At 49.1% G+C, this 15,727-nt stretch overlaps 1 long non-coding RNA gene across 1 annotated transcript; it reads right to left on the bottom strand.

The window, feature by feature from the left end:
- Positions 1-2,415: 2,415 nt before the first annotated feature.
- LOC146865723 (uncharacterized) lies at positions 2,416-5,124 on the bottom strand. The gene is made up of 3 exons (XR_014976684.1): positions 5,023-5,124; positions 4,352-4,465; positions 2,416-2,872 (listed from the first exon to the last, which is right to left on the bottom strand). It is a non-coding gene; the product is annotated as an uncharacterized LOC146865723 (long non-coding RNA).
- Between the last annotated feature and the right edge of the window lie 10,603 nt (positions 5,125-15,727).

Below are 15,727 nucleotides of genomic sequence, written 5' to 3'. Positions count from 1 at the left end.
CTATCCCATTGTTGCACATGCTACAGGAACAGTTGAAGGGGGTGTCTGCAATGTTAGCAGGAAAAAAGAAGAAGCATGAGTTGGTGAACAGCTTAACCCTTCGCTTATCTGAAAATACAAGGGTGCAAAGTAGCATTGTGTCATGCAACCATTACATTTGTGCCACAATTCTGGATCCATGGTAAAAAGCAGTACTGAACACATTGATACCCTTTTAAGAAGGGGATGTTGCCAACTACAAAACTTGGATAGCTGTGGTAGTCAGTCGCTTAGAAAAAAAACCGGCCGGGACTTAGAGACCCGCTACTCCAGGCCATAACAAGCACTGCAGGGCAGCCGACGTAAAATTCAACTTCAGAGCCAGAGGGCAGTGTGGTTGGCTCACAGCATCCAAAACCACCAACAACACCAAGAACAACATCCACAACAACAAGAACAGGAGCATTGGCCCCACCAAACCCAGCACAGGAATGGTTTCTACAGCAATGGCTTTTTAGGTCCAGTGCTGAGGCTAAGGCAAAAGAGTCCAACAAAGCGGAGCATCCCTGAGCATTGAGCAGATGTTCCAGGCCTATTCTGGATGACCCAACAGAGGTCTACATTGATCAAAACCGATTGATGTATTGGTATGGGAAACGGCTCCAATGGCCAGTGCTCAGCAGGCTGGCGATAAAGTATCTGGCTTGCCCTGTCGCAAGTGTCTCTTTCTGAGCGTGATTTTAGTGCTGCTGGTGCTGTTCTGACAGTGAGAAGGAACAGTCTCTCATCCCAAAATGTAGAGAGGTTAACCATGATCAAAATTAATCAGCACTTTCTACCACCCGATTACACCATACCTGAAGTATCACAGAAGGAAGATGATGATGACGGCGACTTAGGTCATGGAAGTAGTGTGTTACATGACCTACTTCTGGGTATACCACCAGAGTTTGAGGACAAGCTCTACTTCCCTGACAACAACTAGGCTTTCAACTTGTTACTTTCTTTCTTGCTTTGACACCCCCCAAAAAGATACAGCTAAGGAATAATATTCACTTTTATTATTTGTGTGTGTCACTGTCTTTCTGGTTCGAATGACAACAAATGCATCATCACCGTCTTACTCTTTTATTGCCGGATTGGAGTTGCAACTGTGTGCAGGTTGGGTGAGCACCGCGGGCCTGCTCCTGTTGTGTTGTTGTAGGTTAATGCTGGAAACAGAGTAGACATGATTTAGCCATGCCGCCTCTGAAAGTTTTCTTGTTACACTCCTCCTTAATTTATGCAGTTTAACTTTACTTTTCTCCTTTATTTTTCAATCTCCCTTTTGTTTTTCCATCTACACTTACAGGCCGACCTTTACTCTGTGCTATACTGGGAAAAACAACTCACACTTACCCTACCAATCCGCATCCGCTAGGCAGGCAATCAAGATTGAGGGACAGAGCGTCCATGGAAGGAAGGACCAAGAGGAATGCAGAGATGCAACTCCCAATTTGACCATAACATAGTTATAGTATCATCAGTTCATTTGATTCATTTTTTCTCTTCAATCATTACGACTGTGTGTGATGTTGTTTATTATTTTTTCTTATATTTGACCCCTACAGATATTTTTTTATTTTCTATGCTAGCTTTAAAAGGAAGCCCGGTACAACAGCAGAACATAAAATGTATGTAACATGGGTCTCACAAGGGGCAGACAGGCAAGGCAATTGCTTAATAATAATATTGTACTACTAGTCAACTTCAGTTGGTAACTTATCCTAGGCTATCCCCGCCACCGTTATGTTTTATTTGACTTTAGCATTGCTTAGCATCATCATGGTTTTTTGTTTGCCAGTCTTCTTGTGTACTGTACTTCTACTACTCATTCCCAAGCCCCCCTCCAGGTGACTGACTGTCTCATTTTCTTTTCTTGCAAATGCTACTATCAGTGTCTACTATTACTATCACCATGGCATATTGGGAAACCAAACCATAAACACCATGCAGCCATAGCTTTGCCTAAGTATAAATAAACATCAATCACAGGTAAGAGAAGAAGTTTGGAGGAGGCATAATTAATAATATGGAAATTAATTCATTAATTCACACACCCACACCCTTCCGAGTCCAGTTGCAAACTGCATAGACTAGGAGCAGAGACTGACAGTACTAGTAGGACAAGTCACAAGTGAGGGTACTGCATCTATCTGTTGGTGTGTTACACAATCAGCAGATTATTATCTCAATCAAAAACTGGCTGCGGCCCTGCAGCAGCAAAGAAAACCATGTGAGGTTAAAGAGTAACCCCCCCCCACAAAACATTTACATTGTATGTAAAGTAAGAATAAATAATGTATTCCCCATACAAAATAAACTAATGGAAAAATCCACAACACCTGTCCCACCCCTCTCCCTAACCCCAACCAATGTCCAAAGATAAAAGTCCAATCCAATGTCCACTCCAAACGTCCATTGTTCATAAATATAAAACCAACTTTTCCCCAGCACCCAATTACCACCCACCCAAAAAAATAAAAAAGAGGGGCAAGGCGACGGAGTTCTAGCTGTGTGCTCACAGTTGCCGGTTAATCTCCAGGACATCCTTTATTCGCTCATCTAGGCGCGCCATCCGGAGGAGCATGCAGCGCCTGAATGCTCTACATATGCATCCACAGGGGGGAGCAGCAGTGTTCAATTGAGTGTGATGGGCGTCTGCCAGAGGGCGGCACTGTACCACTGGGGAGGTTGGCTGGGACCCGGGGCATTGGAGGAGGCTGCAGCTGCTGCCGCCTCCTCCTCCGCCAGAGCCACCAGCCGCCAATATTCTGTGCAGATGGCCTCCAGCTTCTGGCATCGAGTCATCGCTGCTAACTCCTTCCTGTTTGGTTGGGTTGGGTTGGAGTAGCTATATCAAGAAAGAAAAAAGACAATTGTAACCAATACTCTTAGCAAAACAGTATCACAACATTAATTATACACATAGGGGCACAGTATTACTAGCAAGCACTGTACATAACATTTGTGGTATCCTCCCACTTTCTCGGGAGTTTCAGGCATTACCACTACTAGGCACTATGGAGTAGACAAGTCTTTCTCTTCTCTCTCGCTTGTTTAGCTAAATTAACTTTGTAGGCATGCCAGCTCAGTCAGCTTGCGCCCTAGACAGACATACTCATGTCGCAGACTCATGTTATTTGTATTTACCACTGTCTGCAGGTGGGGCAGCTGTAGTCTACAACTACTCAATTATCTTATTTTTCTATTATGGCCATACTCTGTTACATCAATGGCAGCTGCTCAATTTCACTTTCACCCTGACTACTACAACAAGGCAGATGATATCTGATCCAAATGATCATTGATTATATATGGGACGACAAGAATTGTGTAACCATGCAGATGATAGGCCACCCATAGGAGGCTGACACAGTTGAAAATGATATAGGTAGGGAGTGGGCCTCGAGGTTGGAGGGAGGCGCTTGATAATGAGTGGGTATGGGTACATACATACACAATATATATGCTGTGCTTCCAAACTACTGTGAGTCAAGGGAGTGTTCTGAAATACAACCTTGAATCCAATCCTTGAAAAAAAAAACAGTCCTAGTTTCTCTTCCCCACAATTTTTTTCCATTTATCATTGCATTGCTCTACTAGCATTATATTTTTTAATTCTAATCTTATTCCATTTGTCTTGGCTTTGTTACTCTGGCACGGTTTATTTTTCTCTTACATTGTCTTCATACAGTGACAGTGTCCACCTTTGCAATGATGATTGTACCATCCAGGCATTCATCCATTTAAGTAAACATGGGTATCATTCTTCTTAAATAATCTCTCAACAAACCTTTAACCAACAACATACATCTGTAATTTTTTTTTAACGACCACCCATGCATCTTTCCTTGCTTGCCTTTGAGTTTGACCCATCAAACCCCCGGAGGATTCTTCCTATCACCCATACAGTCTCACCCACCCAGGCAGGCATCCTTTCTTTCACCTTCCACCCATCCTTCAACCACCCATGCATCCGATTCCTATCAGCCACCTATGCATCCCACCCATCCTTTTCTGCCAGTCATATATTACATGTCGCCCGTCCTTCCTCCTTCCATCCTTCTTTCCCTCTTCGTTCAACCCATCCATCAAGGTCGTATGACTCTTAGTCTTCTTCATAAAACGTTCCCAGCTGAGTTGAAGTCAGATCGAAGAGGCCATTAGTTACTCAACTATCCCCGCTAATGCTATTGTTAATGCTAAGTAAAGGGTGACTTCTTCAACCGTTGTCCACACCAACTTAGTCTCTCTCAACAGTACAGTGTGTACACCCTTGCAGTGACTGTGCAACTATTGTCAATAAGTAAGGAATATAAGTACAACTTACCACCGCCCACCACTTCTGCTGACTCACCCACCCCTGCAGCAGCTGCCGCATATGCTCCTTTCTGGTTGGCATCATCTGACTCGCTGCTGGCCCCGGCACTGGTGGTCTGTACACCTAGAAAAAAATGTACACAATTTTTAGATGCCATATATGCCTCCCCCTAATTTTTTTTTCACTAGCAAGATTGTAGAAAATACAATAGATACACCACATATATCACTAGTACAAATCGGGTACTAGAGTAGAGTAGACAGTAGTATGTCCTATCATATCAAAAAGGTAAAATATCTGGTTGGGCATTTTGTTGGTGGCAATTGTCAAAAAGCCTCTCAAGATTAAGAAGAGGACAACCCAAAGGACTGGACTCAGAGCTATTGGTGAATCTGAGTTTTAAATCTTTTTTTAAATAAAGAGTGGCTACCTAGGCAAGCTACAGACAGACTAATAGCAGTACAGAGTCAGAGGCAGTTAGATTGATGTACAAAAAACTAGAAACAAATATAACTAAGTAGGTAGGTAATGCAGGGATAACAAGAATTTAGAAACAGAGAGATCAAAGAAGATTTGGTAAAAAAAAGTTATTAGAAAATGGAAATAATAGTTCAGAAAAAATAAGGTGCAGTTAAAGTTAGAGAAATATAATTATAAATATTAACAACAGCAGGACTTACTGGGGCCAGCAGCAGAGCCCTCGGTAGAGGAGCAATCCTGGCCTTGGGAGGCATCTCCAGCTCCCGCCTCAGGTGACCCCGTAGTCTTGTTGCCCCTGGATGCTGATCATGGAAGATATAATAAAGAGACAAAAATTGATTGGTGTGAAACAAATAAAAAAAAATTAAAATGCTCTAAGAACATGTTTAGACAGGAAACACTTGCAATAAAATTAACCTATCTAATATGATCAACTAGTAGTAGTATCGCGGACCATCTAGTTATTATTTATTAATCCAGTGTTCCATTTCGAATCCAGAATCCTAAACCTGTAAGTACAACCTAGCCTAGCCAGCCTATTCAAGAGACATTGGAAATGAATTGCCCAAAAATATATTTGCTTCTTCTAAGTCTCAATCTCATTCAAAATCATCAATAAATCAACCCCCTTTGTTGTGCCAATTGTTCACTAAGTCTGCATTTGCATTTATTTTGCTCCTCAAAAATGCATAGATAAACGCATGCATATTGCATACACCAGATTGTTGGTTGGTTGCTGCTGATGTGCTGATAAGTTGCTATATTACTCACTCACTACCAAACTACAAAAGGTTTTACTAAGGACTGGAGTCAGCAGCACGTGACGGAGGACGCATCACGGAATCGACTGCTAAAAAAATTACTAACTAATAATAAGTAACTAAACTACCTACCTAGAGGGGCGTGGCCAAGATGGTGGTGTAGGAGGACACTGCCTCTGCGAGCTTCACCGACCCAGGCCCCGGAATACCTTCGTCGCTACTGATCTCCCCCCATCGTTGATGACCAGCGAAGGAGGGGGCGGTGGAGAGCCAGCGGACCCTGCGGGGGGGGGGGAAACGGCGCACCAGCAGGCATTTCCAGCGGCCCGTGGACGCCGAGTCGCGACCCTCGGAAGCTGCGACCCGACCGGAAGTGCCGTTGGGTCCGCACGGTGCGCCTACTTGAGTCTGGGGCGCTGCTTGGAGGCCGCCGGTGCGGCCGGAAGAGGAGCCGCGGGCTGCGGCGCTGAGAGAGAGGGACTGAGGTGGCGAGAAGTTGGTGCCCTGTTGCGGGAGATGGCCGATTTTCGGCCGGGTGAGGGACCGGAGCGGCTTCAAGGACTTTGGGGGCCCGGCCTGGATCGGCCCAAAGCGCGAGACCGACCCGCCCGGTGCAGCCCAACTGGAGGCGAGGAGTGCTTGGCAGTGCCACTCAGGCCCAGTGGGGCCCCAGACGCCATCACAGCGGCGGACAGTGGAGGCTGCGGTGAGCTGTTAGCCCCCATATATGGACAGGACTGGGGCCCGCCCGGGGAGCGATTTGCGCGGCAGTGTGCTGCGGGCTGTGGCTGCGATCTGGGACTTGGGATCACGTTCCGCCGGCCTCGCACAGCGGTAGAACTGGCAGGAGTTGCCGCCTGAGGCACTCGAGGAGGTGGTGAGCGGGGGCTGGCCTACACCTCCGGAGCGGGCGGACAGCCTGGCCAGCTGGGGCGGTCTCACAGCGGGTAGCTAGGTGGTGCGGTGAGCACTACTGACGCTGGTGAGGATTGAGTGCCTCCCCTCGGCGCCCAGGATGGCTGGCAGCAAGGGGAACAGAAAGGGTGACCGCACCTTACCGGAACTGTTGAACAAGAGCACTGCACGGACGGATCGCGGACAGCTCTCCCCAAGTCAGACTAGCAACTCACAGGGGGCGAGCGGAGGGGAGCCGCCAGTTACTAGATCATTCCTGGAGTCGCTCTTCAGCTCCTTGCGGGAGGACTTCCAGACTCTCAAGCAGGAATTGGCGGTGGAGGTGCGAGAGGTCCGGAGAGAGGTTGATGGCCTGGGTGAAAGGGTCTCGTCGGTGGAGGAAGCGGGACATGCCCGGGACGGGGAACTCACACAGCTCCAGCAGGAAGTGATCAGTCTCCGGGACCAGCAGATTGACCTGCAAGCACATGTGGAGGACCTTGAGAACCGTTCCCGGAGGAACAACATCAGGGTCCGGGGCGTTCCGCTCGGAGAAGAGGGAGAGGACGCGGCCACCTACCTGCAGGATTTGTTCCGGGAGGTCCTGGGAGAGCCGACAGACTTTTCTATCAGGATCGATAGGGCTCAAAGAGTGGGTCCGCGGCGTGGGGCCTCGGCGCCCCCCCCGACCTTCTGGCCTACCTACCGGACTACCCACTGAAGGAGAGGATTCTGCGGGTGGCTCGCACTAGGCCCTCTTTGGAGTTCAGAGGCCACAGGGTGGCCCTCTTCCAGGATCTCTCAGTAGTCACCCTGCAAAAGCGCAAGTCCTTTAAAATTGTGACTGACTTCCTACGGGAACATGGTGTTCAATACTCATGGGGCCACCCTTTTCGTATTATCTTCCGCTGGAATGGAATACTGCATCAGCTGCGCTCCCTTCAGGACACCTGCACTGTCTTGGGCATCACGGCAACTGACGAAGATGCCCCTACTCCACGTCGCCGCCGGATTACCCGGGATGGCTGGCGGTCGGACCCCGGTCGCAGATCTTCGACCTCTTCGGTGAGACCAGACTCGCCTACTATCCGGGCTGAAATGGATAATGCTGTGCGTGAGGTCGCTAGAGAAACGGTGGCAGAAGAGGTTGCTCTGACTGCCTAGGACTTCTCCGGGGGGAGATCGACATCGCTTCTTCTGCAGGTTTGGGGGCCTGGGGGGGTGGGGGGGTGAGCGGGGGGGTGTTGTGGCTGGACGTCCACTTTCGAGACTTCTCCAGAGACTGGCCTATGGGCTGGCCTTGGACAATGGTTTCCTTGCCTCCTCTTCCGGGGGGACCGGGACAGTGTTCTGGGTTTGACAGGGGTGGTTTCGGGGTGTTGGGGTACTGGGGGGGGGGTCTTGGGAGTTGGGGTGGGGGTAGGGGTTGTCCAGTGTGCTGTGCAGGGATTTGTTGCTTTGCCTGCGCTTCCCCACCTTGTCTGGCATTGTGCTACTGGGGAGAAGCACGGGGAGGTGGATTGTGGGGTTGCCGGGAGGGTGGGGGGAGACCGGGTCGCATTGGGGTTGGTGATTGGTACTAGGCTGCGCGACGCAGGGGGGAGAGGCGCTGCCTCCTGTTTTTGGGAGCCTGGCTTGTGATCTGAGCTGGGGGGAGTAAGCCCGTCCACTGTGATCACCACGCAGGACACTGGCGCCTTTCTACGTAGTTCTTACTATGTCTCCACACACCTTTAAGATTGTGACTTTGAATGTCAGGGGTTTGAACAACCCGGTTAAGCGGCGGGCGGTGCTCTCCTTGTTAGAAAACACCCGGGCGGATATATGCCTCCTACAGGAAACCCATCTGTTGCCACAGGATACACATAGGCTACGCTCTTGTAAATTTCCGACGCAGTTCTTTTCTTCCGGTAATGCCTAGACAGCCGGGGTAGCGATACTAGTGGCTCGACACTTCGGAGGGGAACACATCCACAAATTAGCAGAAATAAAAGGGAGGATGTTGGCACACAGGTTTCGGGTGGGGGGCATCACATTCACGATAGGTTCCCTTTATAGCCCCAATGATAAACAGGAGCGCTTCTTGCAGTCCGCGGTGGAGGAGATTTCGGCCTCGCCGGAAAAGGCATGTTATCCTTGGGGGAGATCTTAATATGGTCTTTGACTCGGTGCTCGATAGATCGGTGCAGCGTTCCCCGCAAATTGGGGAATTCTCCGCGGGTTGTAAGGCTAGGCTGGCGGAGGTGGACCTTCGGGACCTCTGGCGCCAGAAACACCCCGTAGACAGGGACTACTCCTATTATTCCCACGCGCACAAGACCTATGCGAGGCTTGATCCTTTACTGGTCACCTCACCGACGCAGGCCCTGGCGTCCGCAGTGGACATGGGGGTTATTTCCTTGTCGGACCATGCCCCTGTTGAGGCCTCCTTTTGTGTGCCGCCGTCGGCCGCCCCGGCGAGGGTCTGGCGCCTCCGGGATACCCTACTGCATAGGAAAACGGTGACGGATCGTATTGAGCAGGTTCTTAGGGAATATTTGGCACATAATGATAACACAGATACCACTAGAGCCACCCAATGGGCAGCGCTGAAGGCGGTACTCCGGGGGGAGTTCTTGTCCATCTCCGCGGCCGATAATAGGGAGCGCAAGATAAAGAGGGATGAGCTTACTGGTAGAGTCCGGGAGCTGGAGTTGATCCACCGTAGAACTGGGGCTCCGAGGATTTGGCGGCAGCTTAAAGAAGCGAGGAAACTTCTTGCCGCCCTGGATGTCGACCGTGCGGAGTATGCAGCCCTTCGATTGCGCCACGCCTTTTATACTGGGGGGGACCGTTGTGGCAAACTCTTGGCCAATAGACTCCGGGCCACCCGGCAGAGCCAGTTGGTGAGGGAACTCTCTGATCCCGCGGGCGGGGTGGTGACGGATGATGCTTGCATCTCGGCCGCGTTCCGAAGGTTCTACGGAGCCCTTTACGCGGGTGACCCGCCGGATGTTCCGGCTATGACCTCCTATCTGGAATCAGTCACTCTGCCCTCCCTAGACCCCGGGCAGGCGGACCACCTGGACAGGGCCATTAGCATAGAGGAAGTAGTGACAGCCATTGCCAGACTTAAGCACGGCAAAGCGCCAGGTCCGGATGGTTACCCGGCCCTCTTCTATAAGACGTTCTGCGGGTCGTTAGCGCCCATCCTCACCCGCCTCTTCAATTCTTTTGCGGAACCCGGAGCCATCTCGCTGGACCTCCTGAGGGCATCCGTCACGGTCATCCCCAAACCGGGGAAAGATCCGAAACGCTGTGGCTCTTATCGGCCGATATCTCTCCTGAATGTCGACCTGAAACTCTATACTGGAATTCTGGCACGCCGTCTGGCGCTGCATCTGCCCGGCCTTGTCGACCCGGATCAAGCGGGGTTCGTTCCGGGGCGGCAGACGGTGGATAATACGAAACGAGTGGTCCACCTGCTGGAAAAGGCTTCCCGGGTTCCGGGGGAGAGGATGATGCTCGCGGTTGACGCAGAAAAGGCGTTTGATCGGGTGCATTGGCCCTTCTTGGAACAAGTGCTGGTGAAGGCGGGAATTGGTGAACGGTTTCGTGCTATGATCCTTAATTGCTATAGAGAGCCTTCGGCGGTGGTTCGGGTTAACGGACACACTTCGGCAGCTTTCCCCATCGAGAGAGGCACCAGGCAGGGCTGCCCGCTTTCGCCCTTGCTCTTTGCTCTCTACATGGAGCCGTTCGCTCACAGGGTGCGGACGCGACCGGCGGTGGAAGGGATACGGATGGGAGGCTTCACCCATGCGGTCAGTCTCTATGCGGATGATGTCATCTTTACATTGGCTACTCCCCGGACATCGCTGCCAGCCTGTATGGAAGAACTGGCGGCGTTCGGCGCGGTCTCGGGCTTTAAAATAAATATGGAGAAGTCGGTGGCTTTAGATATCTCCCTGGCACCGGATACTAAGGCATATTTGCAGAACAGGTTCCCGTTACTTTGGTCCTCGGAGGCGATACCGTATTTAGGGATTCAGATTGCCCCAACGTTGTCAGCTATGGTTTCGGCCAACTATCTGGCCTTGGGTGCCAAGATCAAGAGCGAGCTCCGCCGCTGGAATCGCGGCGTTCTGGCCTGGTTGGGCAGGATAGCTGCCGTCAAGATGATGATTCTGCCGCAAGTACTCTACTTATTCAGGGCGCTACCGCTGCCACCGCCTAAAGGGTGGATACAGCAATTGCAGTCGGATGTGGCCCGGTTCATCTGGCGGGGGAAAAAGCCTAGGTTACGTAGGACCCTCTCCCTTTTGTCTCCCGACGCGGGAGGCCTGGGTATTCCTGACTTTTGTAAATACTTCCAGGCGACGCAATTGAGGTACCTGGTCGAATGGTGTAAGTGGGAGTCGGATAAGCATTGGCTCTTTCAGGACCAGGCGGTGGCGGGGCGGCCTCTGCAGGAGATACCGTTTCTGCACCGGTCCCACCGGCCTAAGAACCTCTATGCCTCTTTCATTACTAGAGTACCACTGCGGGTCTGGGATGCGACCTACTCTAGATATGACCTCACCACATTTCCCTCACCGCTTTCGCCGATAGTGGATAATCCGGGCTTCACCCCTGGGATGGAGAAGGGAGCCTTCACGCATTGGCGGCAGGCAGGCTGCAGAGCATTAGGTCACCTGTATGGCCCCGAGGGTGTTATCCCGTTCACACAATTTCGGCTGGACTTCTCACTCCTTGAGACGGAGAGGTACCGTTATATGCAGGTTCGGCATTGGGCCCTTCAGCCACAGGTGAGGGAGGTGGCAGATAGGAGGCTCTTACCGTGTGAGAGATGGCTGTTTTCCCGTACATCGGACTCGAAACTAATCTCGGACCTGTATAAGTTTTTGCAATTACCTCCTACACATTTCCACAATCCAGGGAGGGTGCGATGGGAACGGGAGCTTGGGAGGACACTGAGTCCCAAGGACTGGGATCACATTTCTTTTAGGGCGCGCCACTCAGCATATCATATGGGCCTCACTGATACTTTTACTAAAGTGTCCACTTACTGGTATTATACGCCTGAGCGGATCCATGAGTTTGACCGTAGCAAGACAGACACATGCTGGCGAGGGTGCGGACTACGGGGTACACTCACGCACATTCTTTGGGACTGCCCCCTTTTAATTGGCTACTGGAAGGAAGTGCTGGACGAAATTGATTCTCATTTCGGCATAGAGCTCCCGCGCTTCCCAGCCTACACCTTGCTAGGACTCCCAAACGACCTAATGTATCCTCTCAAGTCCCGAAGAGGCAGGCAGATCGCCATTGCACTCGGATCTGCAGTTCAGAACATCTTGATATACTGGCGTACAGACACGGTACCCACGATGACAGGGTGGCTCCACAGACTGTGGCACGTGCTGGGGATGGAGAAATTGTCTTTGGTGGTGGCAGGGGATGTAACGCAATTTAATGAACTGTGGCAACCATTCCACTCGTTGCTGGTCACAGAGTTTAGGGAGCTCACTTGTCCGAGGTATCTTCGCCTCCTGAGGCTTACGAGCCCGCTGGCGCCAGCTCAGTGAGAGGGACGAGACCCTCCTTCCCAGTCTCCAACGGCTTTGAGAGATGGGCTGTATGTTAGTAGCGCACTGGACAGTGGGTGGGGTGGGGGGGGGGGAGTTAGGTGGGACTTTGGGGCATTTGGGGGGTGGGGGATGTTTGTATTGATATGTTGTGTCATGCCAGACTATTGCTCCTTTTCAACTGCCAATCTTGTATTGCTGTATCTGAGTTTGGATATGATGCGCTGCATGAATAAAATACTTTAAACCTAAACTACCTACCTACCTACCTACCGCCACTATCTTAGTGACAGGACAAAGGAAAGGAGTCTCTCTTGCATTACCTAACTTAAGTTCACTAAACTCTCTTACATAATCAGCCCAAGCGAGCACAAAGTTACAAACAAGTAGGATTAGTAGCGCCGAGCACCTGTCTAGTGTCTAGAAGAATAACAATCCCATAATATACGTTTTTAAATGAAACTTACCTGCATGGAAGCAGCAGCATTCTTGCTATTTGGGAAAAATTAATATTCGCAATAACACAGAACAGAATACACTATAATTAGCTACTCCCCAAGCCCCACAGCCTCAACACCTAGCAGGTGCAGCAGGTCCTGCTGCCGGTCCGAGATGTCGGACCACCGGTGAGTCAGCTGGTAATGAAGACCACAGAAAACGTCAAAGGGGTTTATTTTTGTTTTCGTGAACAGTTCAGAGGTCTGTCAAGAGGGACTAGGATTGTGGGATGAAAGACACAAATGGACCCCACAGGGTAAGTGTAGCTCTTGACTTCCACGGTAATAGTTACTTAAAGAACCCTTCTTACAAGTAAGGATTCTTTATACATTCAATGCATTTTATTTCATGTCAACAGATTATTATTTCAAAATCAAGTAATATCCAATATTGAATCAAGGTGCTCCTATCTGATGACGCCGCAGTGAAAAGGAATCAAATTCCCACGCGCTCAAGGGGGACCATTTGTGTCTTTCATCTTTATTCTATTCAGGTCCCTGTGTCCCTGGATGCCGCCCCCTTTTTTCAAAATGTTTAGGATGGTGAGATGACATAAATCTGATGAGCCAAAGAGTAGACAGGAGGTTTTGTTCAGCCCTCACTCACCTTTCCTATGGACCATAAGGGCAAATCCCAACAATAACAAACCAATTCAGCAATTTTAGAAAAGGTTGTTAAAAGGGAATATGTAATTAAGCATTATCAACAGTGGTTGTCTGGATTGCACCTATCAGTCTCTCAGACACAATTCACAACCAAAGCCCTACCTAAAAAAACGAAATGATATGTTCTCAGTGTAATCGAGGCTAAGATTTTATGGGGCATTTTCTATGGCTCAATAAGTCATCAAAAACTCATTGTGGTGATGGGGAGGGAGTGAAATAAAAGCAATTATTAGAGGCAAAAACACTTTTTATGGGGATTCTTCAGTAGAGCCTCCAAATGTTCCTACGGATTTGCCTGAATTATTCTCCCCAGTGATCCATTACATATGAGCTGGAGTCACTCAGGGCATACTAGTGTGAGGCTGGCAGTGCCAGGCATAGTCAGTGCTGATCACAACCCACCAACACTCTTTTTGACTGCCATTTGAGAGAGCCATGCGATGCAAACATGCTATTGAGATCTGAAGTCCCAGAAGACAGCACCAGATGGCTAAATGAAAAGGGGCTGACACATTGGATGGCTGCGTGACCGGTGCTAGCCCTGCATATGCTGCTTGTCTTGGAAAATGCATTGAGAGTGCAGCAAGCTGCACTATGCGCTCTGGCTCCAAACTGGAGCAAGCATGTGCTCACGTCTAAAGTCAATGTTTTTTATAATAGATTCTTGGCACCAGAACTTCTTCTACTTGCATCTTCAATCTGGTCAGTCTCGATGTTCACTTAACAGAGGCATCCATGAGGGACAGCTACAAGACGTGCAGGTCACAAGTAAATAAAGAGGAATTGAGACTTAGAGGTAGGGTCAAAGAGCAAATTAAAGTCTCTCTGGAACTGTACAGATGTTAAAGACTATACTAATGGCTCTGGGATCAGGATAAGTCATAGCACTTAACCTGATACTATTGTTATATAACACCTACAGTAAAAAAGAAACACGTATCCTGTTGGGGCTTGAGAGGGTAGTGACAATGCAGACTAAATATGTTGTCCCTCCTGAAATGCCCTCATGCAAATCTTTCAACTCCATGTTGGTGCAGCAGTTTCTCTGTCATTTCTAGCAAACTGGACAGTAAGATCATAAAGACTTGTGGGTACATCACTTCCTCAATATGGTGTCCAAGCATGCTTCAGTCAACTGGGTCTTTTCCCTAATTTGGCCTGGTCAGAGCAGGGACTATTAAAGATTTTGGGGGCCCAGGATCAAACAGAAATTGGGACCTCGTGCTCGGAACAACTCTGAAATGTATTATCCATTTTCAGCTCATTCATACTCCTGGCAACTCTGGCCAGAGTATTGACAATCGTCTTTGCTGTCCAGCCTACATCAGGCCCTTGAACAAAGAGTCTCTATTTGGCTGGCCGGCTCTAGGGAAAAAGAAAAATGAGTGGCCTGAAAAAACCTGCTGCATGTGATGGAGTGGACAGGTGCCTCACCTTTTGAGCTTGTGCATATGGAGGGTGTGTTTTGTTTTTGTTTACTGCACCCTTGTCCCTCCTGTATGAGAATCAGGGACGGCGCAAACTTGGTAGAAGTATATAATGCTGTTTGCTCTGCACTGGACATTGACACGAGGCCTACCATTGGGCCCTTTTTCAGTGCAAATTAACTCCAGATAGACTACACCAGAAAAGCAAAAAGACTAGTGGTAAAAGCAAGCCTTACATATACAATGTGTGATGTAAACAATCTGTCAGCACCATTCGAGTATGTGATGCTGATGGGTGTTTTTGTTCATTGCACTGTTTGGGCTGCATGGAACTGGTACTCAAAGTCAGATGGCAGAAGTCTATTATCGCACTAGTCTGTCAGCAGCTCCACAAGGATAATGCAGTCACAGAGGGAGCACACAATGCCAATAGGAGGCATATGCCATGCAGAGACCATGCACTTTAAAAGGTTAAAGCAGTTGCTGAATCTATCCTGAATCTAAAAGTTATTTTTCTTTATGCATCACTGTCTCTTAGATCGGGTCATGCTGGCCGAACAGTCTGGGCTGTCTAAAGAAAAAAGAAAAAATTATGAAAACAAACTGGTTATTTTAAAACTCTAGACAGTCTGGGACTGCTGAAAGCTTAATAATGGGGCTCCTAGAAAGATGGGAGTTTTGGGACAGAGCCCACTTTGTTTAAAAACATCTTTGGGTTAGAGGTCTACTCCTCTCCTTTCCAAACTTGTTCAGCTTACCCCAAACATGTCACTACTGCATGGCTTCTTCAGATACACAGCTTTTTCCCAGCCTTCAGGGAAAAGAGAGAAATGTAGCATCATGTTCCTTCTCAATTCCTATTTGTAATCATGCAACAGAGTCTCCTTCCAAGTCCGGAAAAAATACAAAAATACTGAAAAAGACTTGGCCAACCACCTTCCTTGGTACTTTCAATCTGAGTGCATCTTTTTGGACTTTTGCAGAAATTTGGGGGTGGTTTGGCACTAAATTGAATATGGAATGTCCATTGCCCAGAAACACTACTCATTCTCTCATTATCTGAAGGCGTTGCTCTCCATTGCTGGGCAAATCT

This window comes from Triturus cristatus, chromosome 2_1 (genome assembly GCF_964204655.1).
Source record: "Triturus cristatus chromosome 2_1, aTriCri1.1, whole genome shotgun sequence".
NCBI classification, from domain to species: Eukaryota; Metazoa; Chordata; class Amphibia; order Caudata; family Salamandridae; genus Triturus; species Triturus cristatus.
This window is presented reverse-complemented; position numbering and strand designations above follow the sequence as displayed.